Here is a 22,211-nt window from a genome sequence, read left to right on the forward strand (position 1 = left end):
GGAATGATTTTATCTTTAATTATGTGTGTTATGTTGGAAGAAACTAGCAATACAAGGAAGAATAAGAATCCCTTTGTTCTTTGTTATATCTGAAAATGTAGGATCAACAACAGCAATAACAGCCACGGTTTTTAAACACTTATGCAAAAAGGGACAAATATCCGGAGCTTGAATTATAAAGGAACATAGGTAAAGAAAATGATGGCATATCAAACAAACGCTGTCCAGTTTTAAAAAAATAAAGAAGAGAGTTTAGAAAAGAAACTGGGAGTTAAATTCGGTTAGGACACATTAAAGAAGCAACTTTATGTTTAGCTACCATTTATGAAGAATCAGAAGGATTATTAGGTCCAAGGAAGAAATAGGTCATGTTAACAAGGGATTAAATTCCGTAACACATTTTTTAGTTTAAATCAACCATCTTATAGATTAATTTCTACAACTTACACTTAGCCTAATTAAATTTTAGTCCGGTCGGTTAACCATTGTTAATGGGTCTTAAAGGATGCCTAATACCTTCCCTTTAGACTAATTGAACCCTTACCTAGAATAATTTGGTTTCGCAGAACTTTAAAACAGAGTTAACTTTAAAATAACTTTAATAAACTTTAGGTGTCCTAATTCACCATAAATAATTAGGTGGCGACTCCTTAACATAAACAAAAAATAGGAATCACCAATATGTCGTACTTCTAATTTAACCCGGTTAAAATGGGGTATGACACTCAACGCAATAAACTTTCTGCTCAGTCTACTAAATGTGTTTTTATGGGTTATAGTACTTCTCAGAAAGGGTTTATTTGCTATGATCTAAGTTCTAACAAATGTCGTATTTCTAGAAATGTTGTTTTCTTTGAGAATCAGTATTTCTTTCCTACTCATGTTGAGTCATCTTCTGTTTCTCCTATTCTTCTCACTTTTGAGGATTTATCATCTTCTTCTGAGAGGTTCAAACCTGGATTTGTGTATGAACGACGTCGACCAGCTTTACCCCCTCCCGAAAGTGATCCGCCACCTGAGACTGCTCCACAACCAGAATCTTAGATTTCTTCAAGGCCTGCTTCTCTTGAGCCTACTCGACGGTCTACTAGACTGCGAAGTACTCCTAATTGGTATGATTTTTCCTCTACTTTATCCACCATTTCTGTTCCAACTGGTTACTCACAAGCTTCCAAGCATGAATGTTGGCAGAAAGCAATGGAGGAAGAACTTTTGGCTCTTAAAGAAAATGACACATGGGACATTGTTTCATGTCCTTCAAATGTCTGGCCAATTGGATGTAAATGGGTTTATTCAATTAAACTTCATTCTGATGGAACTCTTGATAGGTACAAAGCTCGCTTGGTTGTCCTTAGTAACAAACAAGAGTATGGTGTGGATTATGAGAAGACTTTTGCACCAGTAGCAAAAATGACTACGGTGCGAACTATTATTGCCATTGCTGTATCACAGAACTGGCCTCTTCATCAAATGGACGTAAAAAATGCTTTTCTCCATGGTGATCTGAAAGAAGATATTTATATGAAACCTCCACCTGGTTTGTTTTCATCACCCACATCAGATGTTTGCAAGTTGAAGCGATCTTTGTATGGATTAAAACAAGCTCCCAGAGCTTGGTTTGACAAGTTTCAATCTACTTTGCTTCAATTCTCTTTTGAACAAAGTAATTATGACTCATCTTTGTTTCTTCGGAAAACATCTACAGGTTGTGTCCTTCTTTTGGTATATGTAGATGACATCATTATCACAGGAACTGATTCTTCATTAATCACTAGTCTCCAGCAGCAACTTAAGGATTTTTTTCATATGAAAGATCTTGGTACTCTTACATATTTCTTGGGGTTGGAAGTTCATTATAATTCTTTAGGTGTTTTCTTAAACCAGCACAAATATACTCAGGATTTGATTGCTTTGGTTGGTCTTCAAGAATCACCCTCTGTTGATATTCCATTGGAATTGAATGTAAAGTATCGTCGTGATGAAGGAGATCTTATTCCTGATCCAACTTTGTTTCGACAATTAGTTGGGAGCCTAAATTATCTTATTATTACTAGGCCTGATATCTCTTTTGCAGTTCAACAAGTCAGTCAATTTATGCAGACTCCACGTCATCTACACTTAGTGGCTGTTCGTCACATCATTCGATATCTCTCAGGAACATCTACTCGTGGATTATTTTTTCCTAATGGCTCTCCAATTCAGCTTAAAGCGTTTAGTGATTCTGATTGGGCTGGATGCATAGATACTCGTCGCTCCGTCACGGGATGGTGCATGTTTCTCGGAGATTCTTTGATATCTTGGAAGAGCAAGAAGCAAGATCGCGTTTCAAAATCTTCAACGGAAGCTGAATATCGAGAAATGTCTACTGCTTGTTCCGAGATTATTTGGCTTCGTGGTTTACTTGCAGAAATAGGATTTCCTCAATCTAGTCCTACTCCTCTCCATGCTAACAACAAAAGTGTCATTCAGATTGCAACCAATCTAGTTTATCACGAAAGAACCAAGCATATTGAAGTGGACTGTCATTTTATCAGAGAAGCTGTAGATCATGTATCAAGTGATCTTCAAATAGCTGATGTGTTTACAAAATCAATGGCACGACAACGTCATCGGTTTCTAGTAGGCAAATTGATGCTTGTTCATCCACCGGCATCAATTTGAGGGGGGATGTTAGCATAATGGACAGATTGTAGAATATCTACATTAAGATATTCTCGATATGGTGAATATGAAGAGATACTATGAATATATGAAATATTATTAAGGATATTCTACATTTAGTGTAAAATATTATATAACATTAGTGGTAGAATATTATGAAGAATATTTTGTAGGATTTACATTTAGTGTAGGATATTTTACTTCCTTTCCTCTCTTATTTCTCTTGTATATAAATACCAATGTATTCTGATGTATGAGAATCAAGTAATTGAGATAGTCATTCTTTAATTTCTCTCGTGTTTTCTCTGTTCTTGACACAGCAATTATAAATTTACTTCTGGATATATATCTAATGGTTACATCAACAGTTTATGTAAAACTAAAAGCATCGGAACCAAGGCGAACTATATAACTAAACTAGCATTGTTAGCGATTGGAAAATATTTGTGTCAAACGATAAACAATTAGGAGTAGTAACTTCAATAGTTAAGGTTGATTACAGTTTGGTTTGAGTTCTGCAAATGATTAAATTATGATCTCGGTTTGTTTCAGGTCATAATAAATGAACTAAATGATGTTTAATTGAATATAATTTAACATATCAACATAATAAGATAGGATTTTTTTTTTTATTAAAGAAGTGTCAATCCGTTGGCAGGAACAGTCGATCATGCAAAAATTGATGACTGATGATCCATACAAAGATCAAGGAACAGGCTCTCAGACTATCCAAGTTGCATTATCAATGAAAACAATGTCTTAGACAGTGTCAAAAGATTGACCATATAATGAAATATTAATCCTACTTCCTGTGGGAACACTCCCACAAAATAGAGCTCATATAGTCAATAGTCATATTGTTGTGTTTACTGTTTACCCATATTATTATCACATAACAAGGTCGCAAAGCTTCACAGAAGGCATCATGTCAAACAAGAACTTTGTTAAAAGAAAGAGACAACGTTACAAAATTGACAATCCTATGAACAAGCAACACTAGCAGAATAGCCTCATGTGATACAAAACTAGAAACTAAAAATGAGAAATAACGTGGGAACTTGCCAACTTGCAGATTAGTAACGCAGTGATCTGAAATTTCCTATGAACATTCAGGAATTTTACTGAGGATTTGGTGGACGACTATTTTCTTTATTGGTTAATACTTTTTATTTTTCGAAATAAATAAATGAATTTTCTCTTTTGGTATCACTTTATGGAACCTTGGAAAATGGAAGGAAGGAGAAATAGAGAGAAAGTACACCAAATTGGAACAATTGGGAAAATGAAAAAGGAGATCAAATATTGCAATTGATTGTTTTAAATAGAGGCAATTTAGTAAATTATATTTTGTATTTATTATTTTTCTTAAATAAGTGAAAAGTGCTAAAAGTGACAGTTAAAGTAGGATGGACGGAGTAGTTACTTTAGTTTATATAAATTGTTGGATCCTCTTGATAGCCAAATTTACATATTCACTTTACTGTATGTATTCGTTCTTTGAGCAATTTTATATTTCTCGAATTTTCTTATTAAAATTACTGATTTCGTCACTGATTGCATCAAGAGGCTTCCATATGCACGACTTTACATTAGAGGTAATGAATGCCCCCGCTATGATGTATTCTCATAAGCTTTTTCTGTGGGGTTTCTTTAAACTGAGATTCTCTCAATTCTCAATTTGTCATCCATCCATTTGATGTACATGCAATTTTGAAGTGAAATCATTCAATATATACATGGCCTCTTTGGTTATAAAACATGTCCAGCAATTATAAATTTGCTTCTGGATATATATATTTGGTTACATGTTCAGTTTACGTGAAACCAAAGCAATCGGAAGCAAGGTGAAATATAATTAAACTAACATCGTTAGGGATAGGAAAATATAGTTTCAAACCATAAACAAATGCGAGTAGTAACTTTAATACTCCCTCTGTCCTACTAATTTATGTAGCGTTTTTCGTTCTTGAGATTCAAAACCTGATCAACATATTAATAATCTAATCAATTTTAGCTTTAAGTCTCAATCGTTTTACTCTCGAGAAACGTAAAACGTCATATAAACTGGAACAAAGGAGCAATTAAGATCGATTACAATTTGGTTTGAATTCTGCATGAGATTAAAAATATGATTTCGGTTCGTTTCAAATCCTAATAAATCAATGAAATGTAGTTTAATTGAATATATGGTAACACAGCAACATAACAAAGTAGAACTCATATAGTCATACTTTGTGTTCACCCAGATGGCCAGATCATTATCACATAACAAGGTCGCAAAGCTTCATAGAAGGCATCATGTTAAACAAAAACTTTGTTAAAAGAAAAGAGACAGCATTCCCAAAATTGGCAATCTTATGAACAAGCAACACTAGCAGAATACCCTCTCATGTGATGCGAACTAGAAACTAAAAATGAGAGATAACGTGGGAACTTGTCAACTTGCAGAACCGTTAATGTGGTGATCTGATATTTGCTATGAACATTCAGAAATTTTACTGAGAATTTGGTGGACGACTATTAGCCGCTGAGACTCTGGAACCCCATTCAAGCAGGTCTTTGCTGGTGTCATCCTTGTGGACAATCACTTCAATGAAGCACAAGCAGTCTTTCTTCACTCCAGTTGCAGTTTCAATTGCTTCCACAAGCTCCTCTTCACATTGAATCTAGTACAAGAATGCAAACGACTATGAAATAATATTACTTTTGTTGAATAAATCTTATAAGTCGAACCAATGACCATTCTTGGACAGCAAAACTCCTCACCTTTGTTGTCCAACATTTTCCTTCCCCATTGTGGATTGCATCGACTAGTCCAGTGTAATTCCAGTTCTTGATCACATTGTAATGTTCGTCGTGGATCTCAACTTCAATTGTATAACCCCCATTGTTTATCAAGAAGATGATAGTCCTCTGTCCGCATCCTAGCGTCGTTGATATATCCTGAGCAGTCACCTGTGAGTATTTTGCCATACAGAATGATTAGAGCAGATGGAATCGATAAACACAAACCAATTCATTGTGTTAAATTCAGTTCACAGCACAATCTTTTTTGGGATTTTTTCATTTTGGCCCGTCGGCCGAAATTATTTACAGCTGGCTAGCCAAATATACAAAAATACATACACTGATTATGTATATTAACATATATTATATGTTTATTTATGCTTAATGCAAAACCTATACATTAGCTGACTAATAATTTTTTGAACAGTCCAAAAGTGTAATTATCCCATCTTTTTACGTGAAAGTAGGACTGACAATTTTAGCTCAAGCCCAATTGACCCGCCCAGGTTTTCAGGGGTCTGAGCTAGCCCAACTTAACTCATTTATCCCGAGCAGCCCAAATCAGCCCATACTTTAGCCCAAATTGACCCATCTATTATTCTGATGTTTAGCCCTGGTCCGATACTTGTAAATTTTCATTCTTTCAGTCCCTTCCTCCGTGTAATTACTAGTAACTACTAAGTAATAAGTATATGTTTTTTTTTAATTATTATTATTATTAACTTTCCATGGCATTTCTCTGTATTGGTTGATGAATACATTTGGAAAAACTTTGAACAAAGTATATGAAAGCAACTACTCCAGCTTTTCTAAATTTCTGTAGTCTAATGTGTAATACTCCAACATTAAGGTTTTTTTAAAAAAAAATTATTTTGCTGCTACATAATATTTGATTTTACTCACTGTTCTTGTCGAAATCCAACTCACTTTTTTTCTTTTCTGTTTTCTTGTTAGTGATAGTATTTAGTATTTCATTTTGTTCCTCTTTTTGGTTTGAAGAACTCACTCTGCTACTTGGGGATTTACTTTATTTTGGAAAACCATTATTGCTTCATGCACTGTCTCAAGACAAACATTCAGTCTTCAAAGTCTTGATTTTGCTGCTATTGTTTGATCTCTTAGTACTGCTTTTTTAAATGCATATCAGGTGCATTAACGGACCCCGCCATCATTTGATGTGTTAGTATTTAAGAAAATTGTCGATATAGTGTAATGAGGAATTAATTAGTTAAATGTATTGTGTAACCAAAAAAAGGAAACGTGAAATTTCAAATAAATTTATAATTTTTTTTTTTTAAAATATTGATTTTTTTGTTTAAAAGTTGATCATATTGTAAAGAATTGGGTCGAGTTGAGCAAGTTAGGTTACAATCCATTGTTTAGCCCAACTTAATTCAGGCCATCCTGACCCAAATGCATTTTGGGTAAGGTTGGACATTAGCCCATCTTGATTAGCTTAACTTAACCCAAACCGCTCATTTGTCACCCCTAGCTTGAAAGTTACCATCACCAATGAAAGCAATCACCCTCGTTTCTTGTGCTGCATGTGCATAACCCAGAGTTGCCCCAACAGACAAACCAATAGATTCATACTGCATTTGGAACTCATACCTGAAAGAAAGCCAAAGAATAACAAAAGTCAATATGACGAACACAAAAGGCAAATACACACGAAATACTTGGCATTTCACATTCTTATCTTTTAGCTTACCCGCATCCCTGGGGCACTTTAAGATTCTGAAAATTGAACCAAGAATCCCCTGTCTCAGCAATGTCACCAGACAACCAATTAATTGCAAAACACAACAACCCTAATGAAGTTACTCATGTCACAAAAATTTAAACAACTTACATGATACTCGCCTTATTTCAAGATATTCAAATGCTTGATGACATCCCATTTTTGTACAACTTTTTCAAGAATACAAATTGGTTAAACCTTTACAAAATCTGGCCAATATGACATTTTTCATTATTTTAATATTTTCCTCCCATACAACATACAAATCAAGTTAATATGTTTATCCTACCAATAAAAACTTAAATTAACATCCCTAAACATTTTGCGGAGTCAAATGTTTTAATACAAAAAATCCTACATACGTGAGCAAACAGAGCATATTAAGTAAATATAATGACTTTCTCAAAACTATATACCTGGGAGAGATGCAAAATGGAACTGGTTCACGGTTAAAAGTTGGGTGGGAATCCCCGGCAAGTTACAGCTTATGCTTATATAAACTGGCTTACTCTCTTTCAACGATGTAGATATCGCTGTATCGATCATTTCATGTGCATCCTCTAAGTTATTCACCACAGCCTAAAGACCCAAAACACAAAAAATAATAAATGAAAAGATGGGAAACTTAATGTACCCTTAAGGTATCTATTTTACCAACAAGGTCGAAGTATACAATACCTATACACTTTGACCGTATATGTTGTGTATAGGTATGTATATTATGTGTATACGTATGTATATTTAGTACTCCCTGAGTCCCAATTTATGTGGCAGTATTTGAATTTCAAGAATCAAACTTCTTTATTTTGACCGTGAATTCAGACATATAATTTTTAAGTTTTTTGAAAGATAATTTACATATCTAAAAACTACATAAAAAGTAATAAGTCACAATAATTAAACATTTAAAGGTCATACGAACAAAATCACGGTAAAAAAATTTCTTGTTTGACTCTTGAAATCCGAACTACACCACATAAATTGGGACAGAGGATTATAATATATACACTATCTATACATTGTGTACATATTTTGTAAACTAAGCTGTGTGCATATCTAGTAAACTAGACTGTGTACATATTTGGTATGCAAGATGGCTGAATGGCCTTTGGCTGTAATTTCCCTAAAAATATTATACTCATCAATCAATCGACAAGTCTTCAATACCGAACATTTATATCAATTTTGCTCTATTACGACCTAAAGTGGAGTCCGCAGAGGTGAAGGGGATGGTTGGGGTGTGGATTGTAACGGCGTTAGGTGTTGCTAAACAGCCCACGTCTTTGGCGTCTGTGGCGATTCACAAGAAGTTGTAGAATATTAATTTATGCAGATGCCCAGCCAATAGACCTAGCTTGTGATTTAGAACAGAAATTAACAGAAACAAGTTAGACAAGATAACTCAACTAATAGTAGTAAATCATGTTTAGTCTAGTATACTAAGAACTAACATGTTCGCCATTTTTCTATATCTATTTTAAAACAGATCCCGAAACTGTAAAATTGATTCAAGTGCTTTCTTGATTAAGAGATCGACTTAGTCTAGCAAACTGCAAATAGCTGTCAGTTATATGGCGTCAAATTGCCAAATTGGCAGGCTGAATATTTGCCTCCTCTTATCTTGCACTGGCTGGTTGCCAATATTCAACCAATACGACATTTATTTTTCGAAATCTACATCACATTCAAAGCAAGACTATTTTAGCTCAAGGCCAACAGTGAAAAATATTACCGTGCTTATTGCAAAAGCTCTAGGCATTTTTCATGCAACATTCATGTTTATGCACAATATGATTGTGCTCTAGTTAAATTCCCATGCATTGTTCTTAACTCCCAAGCTCAGCAGAGTGTCGCTTATATGTCTAATATATGCACCGTAAGATATAGGAAAAATCGTTTTGCACCAACGAACTTTTAGCGTATGAACTGAAATGAACCAAATCTATGATATAAAATTAATTTTTAGAGAATTTATGGTACTAATCTGATACGATACCTGAACAATTAATCATTAATTAAATCTCAGAAAATTTCAGTAATTTTGATTAGGTGTACTACTATTTCATATATATAGGTTGGCACTGTACCTATTTTTTGTTTCTCTTAAATACCCTCAATGATATATTTCCAACAGAGAGTAAAATGGGTATATTTGTTTTTTTATCCAAGAACTAAACCTAACTTGTCTGAGAAAAGGACATAAATGGCCCCTTAACTATGAGAGTAGGTTCAAAATAGTCCCTTAACTATGCACTTAACGGTTTTGGTCCTTTAAGTTTACCACAAGTTAACAAAAATAGTCCCTTAACTATGAGGGTTGGTTAAAAATAGTCCCTTAAGTATGCACTCAACTGTTTTGGTCCTTTAAGTTCGCCAAAAGTTAACACTTTTAGTCTCTGACAAAATATTCATCGAACTCTATTTGTTAGATTTGACGAAATCTATGAAAAAAGAAAAAAATTAGCGAGAACTCACATTTAAAGGTACACATCACTAAAGAAAAAAACAAATACCTCGGGACAAAACCGACGAACGTCAGTTCGTTATAGGAAAAACCCAAGGAAAAAACCAAACAAACTTGATAATGCCAAAAAAATAGTGTCTCGGAACACAAAGACCGACAGACTTTGTCGTCTAAAATTGAGGGAGTCCATCAGCTAAGTTAAATACACTAGACTTAAGAAATAAATTAGAAATAGTAGAACTACAATAGTTGTCACTACTAAAAATAAGCGAAAAAATGATGGACGGGACACTATTTTTTTATTTTCTTTTAATTTTGATTGTTTTTTACGAAAACCAATGGACGTGGGTCGATTATTTTTGAGGAAAAATGTGCGGATTTTTTTAAGGGACTATTTTTAACCAACCCTCACAGTTAAGGGACCATTTTTGTTAACTTATGGCAAACTTAAAAGACCAAAACCGTTAAGTGCATAGTTAAGGGACTATTTTGAACCTACTCTCATAGTTAAGAGACCATTTATATCCTTTTCTCCATTTTACTATAATGAAATGATTTGTATCTACTTAAATTTATTTGGCTTGCTTTTAGACCATAATATTTTTTTTTAAATGCCGTGCCTAGTTAAGCATCCTATATACGGAGAGAGTAATTACACTAAGAAACATAGGGACCACAATAGTACTGTACTAATCAAGAATTTTGTGGTTGGTGTTGTGGTGGCCGTAAAGTTGTGGAAATTGGGTAACTTGTCTCTTGTCTCAATTTTGCAGCAAAGGCTTTAACTCACAGTAACTATTAAGTTCTGAATTATTACTTCCGTCTCAATTTACATACGAGGGGGTTTGGAATAGAGGTGGGCGTTTGGTTATTCGGTTCAGTTTTTTCAAATTTCAGTTTGATTTTTGATTTTTTAAAAGTGGGTACCGAACACCTAACCGAATTAGTTCGATTTGGTTTTTCTAATTCGGTTTTTTCCGGTATGGGCCTGGTTAATGGGCATTTTTCTGCTTTTAAAATGAGCTACCTTTTTATTCATTTTTGTTTATGCAGAATGCCCCTCAAAGGTGCTGATTTTTAATTTTTGCCCTTTGCTAAAAACTCTTTGGTTCCGGATTTGAATTCCCGCTTAGTCAAAAATTAAAAAAAAAAAACATAAGTAGAGTTGGGATTCGCAAGACATAGTTTTGCCTCAAACTCTACCTGATCAGGCAGAGTTTACTGCCAACTCTACTTGATCAGGCAGAGTTGCAAAACTCTACCTTAAGGTAGATGTTTGTATTAAGGCCCTTTTTTTTTTATTCAGTTGAATCTTTTTACAAAACTCTGCCTTAAAGTCTAACTTTGGCCCGAATAGGCCTAACTTTGCTATGAAACTCTGTCTTGCGATTTTTTATTTTTTTTACTGAGCCGGGGTTCGAACCTCAAATCTCATGGTATTAGGCGAAGGAAAATATTATAGACCACCAATTTGAGGGGCAAAAATTAAAGCCCAGTGCCTTTGAAGGGCTACTCCCTCCGTTTCAATTTATGTGAATTTTTTCGAAGTATGAGGGTCAAACTTTATAATTTTGACCGTAAATTTTGACATACATTATTCAAGTTTATAAAAGTAAAATTTATATATTTAGAAACTACATAAAAAGTACTATAAGTCATGATAACTCATAATTCAAATAATTTATAAAAAATGTAAGGAAAACGTGGTCAAAAAAACACTTCGTAAACTCCTCAAATAATAATAGGTTCACATAAATTTAATTCAAAAGGGCTTCATTCAGTTCTCATTTTCATTTCTTGTTTAACATAGTTTCAGCACAGGCTTAAAATTTGTGGTATGTAATCTTATTGCACCACGAGTTACACTACGATTTTGGAACAATTTAAAAGAAAACAAATAATTTCAACTAAAAGAAAAACTAACAAAGCTAACTAATGAGCTTCTTTTTATTCTACTACTCCGTTCCATTTCATTGTTCATGATAGCACTAATTCTGCAGCCTTATAGTCATATTCAAACTTGGAAAAAATGACAAAAGTTATGTGCTATATATATGTATATATTCCAAATTGCAAGATGATGACAAACAGTTGTGATCCTATTCGACTGTTCATATTGTAAAAGTTCGGTTAGACCGAAATATCGAAAAACCGAAACCCCATAACCGAACACCGAATCGAACACCGAATTTTTAGAAAAAAAGAACCATAACCGAATCAAAGAACCGAAACCGAAGAACTGAATTAATTCGGTTTGGTCCGATTTTTTAGTTTTCGGTATTTATGTCAGCCCTAGTTTGATATACGAGGATGGTTTGGAGTACGAGGGTACAACAATTAATTTTTTACCTGAATTCAAACATAGATTTTTAGAGTACTTTATAACAAAATTTACATGTTTGAAAACTACGTGAAAAATATTACTCATAGGTCAACATAATTAATAGTAATTCACGATATAGGAAAGAATTTAAGAAGATTACGGTTAGGGCCGTCTTCACAATATTGGGGCCTAAAGTCAAACTTCAGAGACATGCCCTATTCTTTTTCAAAGGAAAGATCGTCATTTATAATTTGATTTGCTGAGAAAAGAACATAAATAGTCCCTTAATTATGATAGTAGATTCAAAATAGTCCCTTAACTATGCACTTAATAATTTTGGTCCTTTAAGTTTGTCACAAGTTAACAAAAATGATCCCTTAACTATAAGGGTTGGTTAAAAATAGTCTCTTAAGTATGCGCTTAACATTTTTGGTCCTTTACGTTCGCCAAAAGTTAACACTTTTAGTCTCCGACAAAATATTCATCGAACTCTGTTTGTTAGATTTGACGAGAACTATAAAAAAAAAATATATTAGCGAGAACTCACATTTAGAGGTACATATCACTAAAGAAAAGACCAAATACCTCGAGACAAAATCGACGGATGTTAGTCCGTTATAGGGAAAATCCAAGGAAAAAACTAACAGACTTGATAATGTCAAAGAATAGTGTGTCAGAATACAAAAACCGACAGACTTTGTCGATTAAAACCGAGGGAGTCCATCAGCTAAGTAAAATACACTAGACTTAAGAAATCAATTAGAAATATTAGAACTACAAAAGTTGTTACTACTAAAAACAAGCGAAAAAAATGATGGACGGAAACCGAAGGATAAAATCGAGGGACACTATTTTTAAATTTTCTTTTAATTTTGATTGTTTTTTACGAAAAACAACGGACGTCGGTTGGTCATTTTGAGGAAAAATGCGCGATTTTTTTTAAAAAACAAAAGAATCACTACAATGGAAGTATTTATTTTTATAACGGGTTTTTCAGTAAAAACAAGTCTAGTGTATTTTACTTAGCTGATGGACTCCCTCGGTTTTAATAGATAGAGTTCGTCGGTCTTTATGTTCCGAGACCATATTTTTTGACATTATCAAGTCTGTAGGTTTTTCCTCGATTTTTCCCTATAACCGACTGATGCCCGTCGGTTTTGTCCCGAGGTATTTGGCCGTTTATTTAATAATGTGTACCTCTAAATGTGAGTTCTCGCTATTTTTTTTTCCTATTTTTTTTATAGTTCTCGTCAAATCTAGCAAATAGAATTCGATGAATATTTTATCGGAGACTAAAAATGTTAACTTTTGGCGAACTTAAAGGACCAAAATTGTTGAGTGCATACTTAAGGGACTATTTTTAACCAACTCTCATAGTTAAGGGATCATTTTTGTTAACTTATGGCAAACTTAAGGACCAAAACCGTTAAAGTTAAGGGACTATTTTGAACCTACTCTCATAGTTAAGGGACCATTTATGTCCTTTTCTCCATTTTACTACAATAAAATGATTTGTAACTACGTAAATTTATTTGGCTTGCTCTATACCATAATATTTTTTTAGATACCGTGCCTAGTTAAACACCCTTATATATGGAGAGAGTAATTACACTTAGAAACATAGGCACCACAATAGTACTGTACTAATCAAGAATTTTGTGGTTGGTGTTGTGGCGGCTATAAAGTTGTGGAAATTGGGTAACTTGTCTCTTGTCTCTTGTCTCTTATTTCATTTTTCCAGCAAAGACTTTGACTCACTGTAACTGTTAAATTCTGAATTACTACTTCCGTCTCAATTTACATATGAGGAGGTTTGGAATAGGGGTTGACTTTTGGTTCTTCGGCTCGGTTTTTTTTCAGTATGAGCCTGGTTAATGGGCATTTTTCTGCTTGTAAAATGAGCTACTTTTTTATGCATTTTTTTTTATGCAGAATGCCTCTCAAAGGCACTGATCTTTAATTTTTGCCCCACAAATTGGCGGTCTTTAATTTTTGCCTTTCGCTAAAAATTCCTTAGTTCATGGTTCAAACCCCCGCATAGTCAAAAATTAAAAAAAAAAATCACAAGGTAGAGTTTGGATTCGCAAGGCAGAGTTTTGCCTCAAACTCTACCTTAAGGTAGAGGTTTGCATTAAAGCCAATTTTTTTTTTTATTCAGTTGAAATTTTACAAAACTCTACCTTAAGGTCTAACTTTGGCCCGAATAGGCTTAATTTTGCTATGAAACTCTTGTTTGCAATTTTGTTTTTTACTGAGCCGGGGTTCGAGCCTCAAATCTCATGGTATTAGTCGAACGACAAAAATTAAAGACTAGTGTCTTTGAGGGGCAATCGCCCAAATGACCCTTTTTAAATTAAAAATAGGCTACTCAGTGTTTTTAGTCCAAAAAAAGTTATTCTCTCCGTTTCAATTTATGTGAACTTTTTCGGAGTACGACGGTCAAACTTTATAACTTTGACCGTGAATTTTGACATAATTTTTTAAGTTTATAAAAATAAAATTTATATATTGAGAAATTACATAAAAAGTACAATAAGTCATGATAATTCATAATTCAAATAACTTAGAAAAAATATAAGAAAAACGTAGTCAAAGAAGTACATTGTAGGCTTTCCAAATAGTAATAGGTTCACATAAATTTAATTCAAAAGGCTTCATTCACTTCTCATTTTCATTTCTTGTCTAACATAGTTTCAGCACAGGCTTACAATTTGTAGTATGTAATCTTATTGCACCACGAGTTAATACTACGATTTCGGAACAATTTAAAAGAAAACAAATAATTTCAACTAAAAGAAAAACTAAGAAAGCTAACTAATGGGCTTCTTTTTATTCTACTACTCTGTTCCATTTCATTGTTCATGATAGCACTACTCTATTCCATTTCATTGTTCATGATAGCAATAATTTTTTAATTCCGCAGCCTCATAGTCATATTCAAACTTGGTAAAAATGACAAAAGCTATGAGCTATCTATATGTACATATTCCAAATTGCAAGATGATGACAAACACCCGTGATCCTATTCAACTGTTCATTTTGTAAAAGTTCAGTTAAATCGAAATATCAAAAATCGGAACCCCATAATCGAACACCGAACTTCTAGAAAAAAGAACAGTAACCGAACCGAAGAACCGAATTAATTCGGTTCAGTCCCGTTTTTCAATTTTCGATATTTATGCCATCCCTAGTTTGGAATACGAGGATTGTTTGGAGTACGAGGGTAAAACAATTAATTTTTTACTTGAATTCAGACATAGATTTTTAGAGTACTTTATGACAAAATTTACATATTTGAAAACTACATGAAAATTACTACTCATGTCACACCCCGACTTTACTAGGGTGTGATGGGCACCCGACCCCATATTCGGAGCCGAGCGAACCCGCTGACTCTTATTACATAGATAACCTTTTGAACCCCTAAATCAAGTACACATAATAAAATTTACTGAAATATTCTTTTTGTTGCTTTCAAATCAATAAAATCTGTAGCTCAGTAAAACTTGTATCATAATACAAACTGACTCCCGAAACCCACGACTCTGTCTGCAAAGTCTCTAACTTCGAACAAAGTGTCATAGTACATATACTCTGACTCGGCAGCACTCCAGGATAGAGCCTACTAACTCCGCTGGAACATCTGCTATGCTAACTTCGCATCATCTGGGTGTACCTGCGCGGCATGAAACGCAGCCCCCCGAAGAAGAGGGGGATGTTATATCCCGTATTTTTGAACCTCAGAGCATCTGCTGGGGTGGGGCCCACATACCGAGATTTTTTTTGGAACATCTGAAAAGTCATATGAATCACATATGTAAAGTTAAACACAACTCATGAAGTACCTTTGGACCAAATCAAAGTGGAAACCCTCCAAACGAATATTTTTAAGAAAACGTTTTCGGGTGACCTGACTTTGGGGGGCAAAAATTGTATTGTATGTTTGGAATTTCGAAAATACCTTGAAATAGAAGTTGTAGATAATTGAATTAGCTTTCCATCCATAGGTCGTGGGTTCCCAGGTGACGTCGGTACAAGGAGATATGAACGTTTTAAGGTCGAAAGGTCAGTGGGCTAGGCCCAACTCGGGACCAACCGAGTTGGCCCAAAAAAATGAAAAAAAATTCAGGCCCAAGTGAGGAGCCATTTGGCCATGGTCCATAAAAAGGATCCAAGCCCATGGAATTAAGTCATGTGGTCAATGAATAAAAGACCACTTAATCATCCAAATTCCATAGAACTTTCAAGAGAAATAATAGGAGGAAAAACAAGAGAAAAACAAGAACAAAAAGAGGGCATTTCGGGTTTGGCCATAGAAAAATCACCCCTCAAAATCTTGTCTCTAAAATTATTTTCTTGTTGAATTCCTACTAAATTAAGTGTCCTCTACAACTTGGTGTAATTGTTTTGGAAGAAGGAGCACTTATTTCTTCAAGTTGACAACTTGTTCAAGTGAAGAAGTTTGTAGAAAAAGGTAAGAATCAATTCCTTTTTCTTATGTTATGAAGGTTTGTTTATGTTGTGGTATGTGGAAATGAGTAGAAATTATGGAAATAAGGAAGTTTGCAAAGTGGGTATGTATATATATATGTAGCCATGGGTGTATATATGTTGTATACATATATGAGTTGAATTTTATGTTGCATTCTAGTTGTGGTTATGATGGAAATTATATTGGGAATGAAAGTTGAATGAATTTTGGTTGAAGTTGGAATGTAGATGATTATGTCACTTTAGAATAATTTTGTGATATTATGGAAATGAAGTTGTTAAGATGTGAATTATGATTATGGTTGATGAATTTGGAAGTTGGAAACTTGTTATGAAGTTGTATGCCAAAGATTTGATGTTTTGCATAAGTTATGATTTTGGCGGAAGATTGTATATCATGTATATCGAGTGTATATCTTAAGGAAAACGATATGAAATGTTTCTAGAACTATATGGTGATGATCATGATGGTTGTTGAATATGAAATTATTGATCTTAGTTGAAAGTTGGGTTGAATTGAAGATTATGTCAACTTGTGAGAAAAATGACTAGTTGAAGGATATTTGTGTTTTTAATGTTCATTGTTGATATTGTTGTTGTCGTTTGGGTTGTTGTTGATGATTTATAGCCGAGTTGAATTCTCGGGGTGTCATATGTATAGGGGAAGTGCTGCCGAAATTTCGGTAGCCAAATATGCTTAAAGTTGAAATAATGGCATTAATAATTCACAATTGGTAAACTTGACCAATTGCAGTTTTTCGACGAAACGGGAAGTGAGTTTGGAAAGGCTTAAGGAGCGCGAAAGGTATGTAAAGCAACCCCAATTCTTCCCTTGGCATGCCCCTAGTGTGTTAGGGTCGGATCCGGGCCTCGAAGGACCTCTTGGCCCTCGGAATCCGCAAGACAAAATTTCAGTTTTTCCTTCAGTAGAATTGAACCATTTTGATACGCTTTTTTCTGAAATTATGCAATTTTGCTCTAAATTATTCAGAAAATCATAGAATGTTTGTATAACCTTTTTAGGTGATACTATATGCTTAGAGGGCACAATTTGAGCCCGCCGCCTTGTTTGTCCCAAGGCGGGCCCGCTATTTACGATTTTGCCCCTAATGTGTTAAAGCTTCCTTTTTAAGCGATTTTTGAAAGAAATGTTTTAATTACCCTACTAATCGCTTAACGAATGTTATTTTAAATATTCTGTTAAATATTATAAATTATTTTGACACTCGGAATGACTTCGGGAAAGTTATACTTCTGTAATTTATTATGATATCCGAAATACATTTATTATGATTCCGTCCGACCCCATTGGATTTGTTTGTCTTCGATACGCTTCATCGAGTCTTTGAAAACATTTATTATATTTTTAAATTGCATTAGTCTCTCACTACTCCACTCGTGGATGTCCCAATGTTTCCCACACTGAGCCCGGGCCAGGATATGTTATCAAGCGTAATTCTCTGCATTGTTCGCCGCGTCCCGGTGTGAGGGGGCAGGTATACGCGTACATGGGTCTGTGGAGTATGATGTGCCATGTCCGCCTATTCTGATCTGATCTGTATGGCCATTTTGATATGACATTATATGATACGGGGCCACGCCCCTTTTTCTGATTCCTCTGTATAGTGGCACCAGCGTCGGGAGGGTGGCCACATTCTGTCTGCCGAGTCCCGTGTCAGGGACCGGATATGATATGATATGACATATGTTTCTGTACGCATTCTGTCTGTTTTGGAAATATGCATTTGACACTCTGGATTCTGTACTCATTTTCTGTAACCATTATGATTTGACTTCTGTGATTCCGCTTTACATATTCAGTACATATTTCGTACTGACCCCCTTTCTTCGGGGGCTGCGTTTTCATGCCGCGCAGGTACTGACGACACGTTCGCTGATCCACACGTTTAGGATCCTATTTCTGCTATTTGGGGCGCTCTCTTCTACAGAGCCCATCTTTTGGTACAGTCTGTCACTGCTATCTGGATATGTACTTTGTTCAGGGTATGACGGGGCCCTGTCCCGTCTTATGATTATGATATGTTCTGTAGAGGTTTGTGGATACATCTGTGTGGGTTCTGTACATATGTTTGGGATATTCTGTTCTGTGATGGCCTTATCGGCCTATGTGTGCCAAGTCTGCTTTTCTGCTAAGTTCTGTAGCGACCACTAATATTATTATTATATTATTATTCTGTTAATATGCTAATTTGGGGTATCGGGTACGTATAGGTGCCCATCTCGGGCACTGGTCGCGGCCCACGGGGTTGGGTCGTGACAAAAGTGGTATCAGAGCGGTTCGTCCTCGGAATGTCCACAGACCGTGTCTAGTAGAGTCTTGTTTATCGGTGTGTTGTGCACCACACCTATAAACAGGAGGCTACAGGGCATTTAGGATACTACCCTTCTTTCTGTCTTAGATCGTGCGATAGAGCTGTGTTATCAGGATGACCCCTTCCTAACGAGTGGCTATATTTGCAGATATGCCTCCAAAAAAGGCGACAACGGCCCAAAAAGCCAAGTCAGTTGCCGTAGGAGAGACTAGCCGGGTCCAGAGGACTACCAGGGCCCAGGTATATATTGCTCCGGAGACTTTGCCCCAGACAGAGGGTTCTTCTACACCGCCACTCGTGGAGGAGATTGGGGCAGCCGTAGCTGCAGATCGGGGGACGGCTCCACTGCCAGCTCCCGCAGTTCCAGTACCTGAGCCTCCAGCTCCACGGCTAGGCACTGAGGATCAGTCTATGAGGGAGGCAGTCCAGTTGCTGACTAGACTTGTGGCAGGGCAGGTTCAGGGGCATGGACTGGGAGGTGACCGGGCAGTCAGGCGTGATAGTTCGAGAGCCCGTGAGTTTTTGACTTGTAACCCTCCAGAGTTCTTCGGGACAAAGCCCGAGGAGGATCCTGAGGAGTTTATTAGGAAGATGCGACGCACTCTAGATTTGATTAATGCTTCCGAGACAGAGTCAGTCGCGTTAACTTCGTACCGGTTATATGATGTGGCGGCAAACTGGTACGAGTCATGGGGGCTATCCAGGGGGGATGGCGCTCCTCCAGCAGTTTGGGGCGATTTTTCTCAGGCATTTCTTGGACACTTTCTGCCCCCAGAGTTGCGACGAGCCAAATCTGATAGATTCTTATTATTGAGGCAGAAGGGCCGCAGTATTCGGGACTATAGTTTGGAGTTTGATTCCTTGGCCCGATATGCACCTACTGTGGTGGCTACTATGGCGGACCGGATGCATAGATATATTATGGGGCTGGATCGGTATTTTGTTGATAGCTGCTTAGTATTGGCTGCTCAGCCCGGTATGGACATTGCCCGTATCCAGGCCCATGCCCAGGGCATGGAGGATCGGGGCAGAGGAGGACACCAGCCTGACAGGGGCCAGGATCGGAGACAGCCCAAGAGGGCCAGGTCATCTGGAGACTTTCGGGGCAGACAGCCCCAACAGCCGCAGCAGCCTAGCAGATTTTCATCTCAGCCGGCGCAGAGCGCGCCTCCCCAGCCTGCAGGTCGCAGATTCGATAGCCCAGGGTATTCAGGAGCAGGCCAGAGCTCCAAGGCTTCAGGTTCGCGGACAGATAGGGGTTCTGGTCAGATGAGGCCACCCAGGGTTCAGTGTTCTTTTTGCGGCAGATACCATACGGGAGAGTGCTACAGAGCCACCGGTGCATGCTTTTCTTGTGGCCGTCAGGGCCATTCTGTGAGAGATTGCCCGTATAAGGGTAGTTCGGGTGGTGCAGCGCAGCCTACCGGATCAGCCGTTGGGTCTTCATCTTCGTCAGTGGCTATGCGCCCTACGGGGCAGGGTATTTCGGCACCAGCGGGTCGCGGCAGAGGCCGTGGTGGAGCTTCTGGTATTAGCGGTCCTTCGAACCGTATTTATGCTTTGGCCAGCCGCCAGGATCAGGAGGCATCTCCTAATGTCGTTACAGGTACTTTATTGGTCTTCTCTCGGTCTGTGTATGCATTAATTGATCCAGGTTCAACTTTATCATATATTTCACCTCTTGTTGCCGGTAAAATTGGTATTATGTCTGAACCTATAGAGCCATTTGAGGTAGCCACACCGATAGGGGACTTTATTGTAGCGAAACAGGTTTATAAAGACTGTTCTGTGATTGTATGTGGCCGTGATACTAAGGCAGATCTGGTAGAGTTAGATATGACTGAATTTGATGTTATTATGGGTATTGACTGGCTAGCTTCCTGTTATGCTAATGTTGACTGCCAGAATAAGGTGGTTCGCTTCCAGTTTCCCGGGGAGCCAGTTTTAGATTGGGCTGGAAATACAGCATCGCCGAAAGGTAAGTTTATTTCATACCTTAAGGCAAAGAAAATGATTAGAAAGGGTTATATCTATCATCTGGTACGGGTGCAAGACTTGGACGCAGAGACGCCGACACTTCAGTCAGTCCCCGTGGTTAATGAGTTTCCAGATGTTTTCCCCGACGAGCTTCCAGGTCTTCCTCCAGAGCGGGAGATAGATTTCTCTATTGATTTACTCCCAGACACTCAGCCTATCTCTATTCCTCCGTATAGAATGGCGCCTGCAGAATTAAAGGAGTTGAAGGAGCAGCTGAAAGATTTGTTGGATAAGGGCTTCATCAGACCCAGTACTTCGCCTTGGGGAGCCCCGGTATTATTTGTGCGTAAGAAGGACGGGTCGCTGCGTATGTGTATTGATTATCGGCAGCTGAATAAGGTAACTATAAAGAATAAATACCCCCTCCCCAGGATTGATGATTTGTTTGATCAGCTGCAGGGCGCTAAGTGTTTTTTCGAAGATAGATCTTCGATCCGGTTACCACCAGGTGCGAGTACGAGAGGCCGATATCCCTAAGACAGCTTTCCGGACCCGATATGGGCATTACGAGTTCAGGGTTATGTCTTTTGGGCTTACTAATGCCCCCGCAGTATTCATGGATTTGATGAACCGGGTATTCAGGCCATTCTTGGATATGTTTTTAATTGTATTCATTGATGATATCCTGGTTTATTCCCGGTCTGAGGCGGAGCACGCAGATCATCTGAGATCGGTATTAGGGGTACTCCGGCATCAGAAATTATATGCGAAATTTTCTAAGTGTGAATTCTGGCTGTCTTCAGTGGCTTTCTTGGGGCATGTTATTGCAGCTGATAGTGTCCGGGTGGACACACAGAAGATTGTGGCCGTGAAGAATTGGCCCAGACCTACGACGCCCACAGAGGTACGCAGTTTCCTGGGGTTAGCAGGCTATTACAGGAGATTTGTGGAGAAGTTTGCTTCGATTTCAGCGCCTTTGACAAGGCTGACTCAGAAGGGAGCTAAGTTCCTATGGTCTGACGCTTGTGAACGGAGCTTCCAGTTGCTGAAGGAGAAGCTGACTACAGCCCCAGTTTTGACTCTTCCAGAGGGACCGGACGGGTATGTTATTTATTGTGACGCTTCTGGCATGGGGTTGGGCTGTGTATTGATGCAGCATGGCAGAGTTATAGCGTATGCTTCCCGGCAGCTCAAGCAGCATGAGAAGAATTATCCTACCCACGATCTGGAGCTCGCAGCGGTAATTCATGCTCTGAAGATATGGAGACACTATTTATATGGCGTTCATGTAGATATCTATACTGATCATAAGAGTCTCCAGTATATTTTCAGGCAGAGAGAGCTTAATTTGCGACAGCGGAGGTGGCTGGAGCTTCTGAAAGATTATGACGTGGATATTCTGTATCATCCGGGTAAGGCTAACGTTGTTGCCGA

At 37.2% G+C, this 22,211-nt stretch overlaps 1 pseudogene; it reads right to left on the reverse strand.

Moving 5' to 3' along the window:
• Positions 1-5,156: 5,156 nt before the first annotated feature.
• Positions 5,157-8,948, reverse strand: LOC132608155 (pyruvate decarboxylase 1-like; annotated as a pseudogene).
• Between the last annotated feature and the right edge of the window lie 13,263 nt (positions 8,949-22,211).

This window comes from Lycium barbarum, chromosome 8 (genome assembly GCF_019175385.1).
Source record: "Lycium barbarum isolate Lr01 chromosome 8, ASM1917538v2, whole genome shotgun sequence".
Lineage (NCBI taxonomy): Eukaryota > Viridiplantae > Streptophyta > Magnoliopsida > Solanales > Solanaceae > Lycium > Lycium barbarum.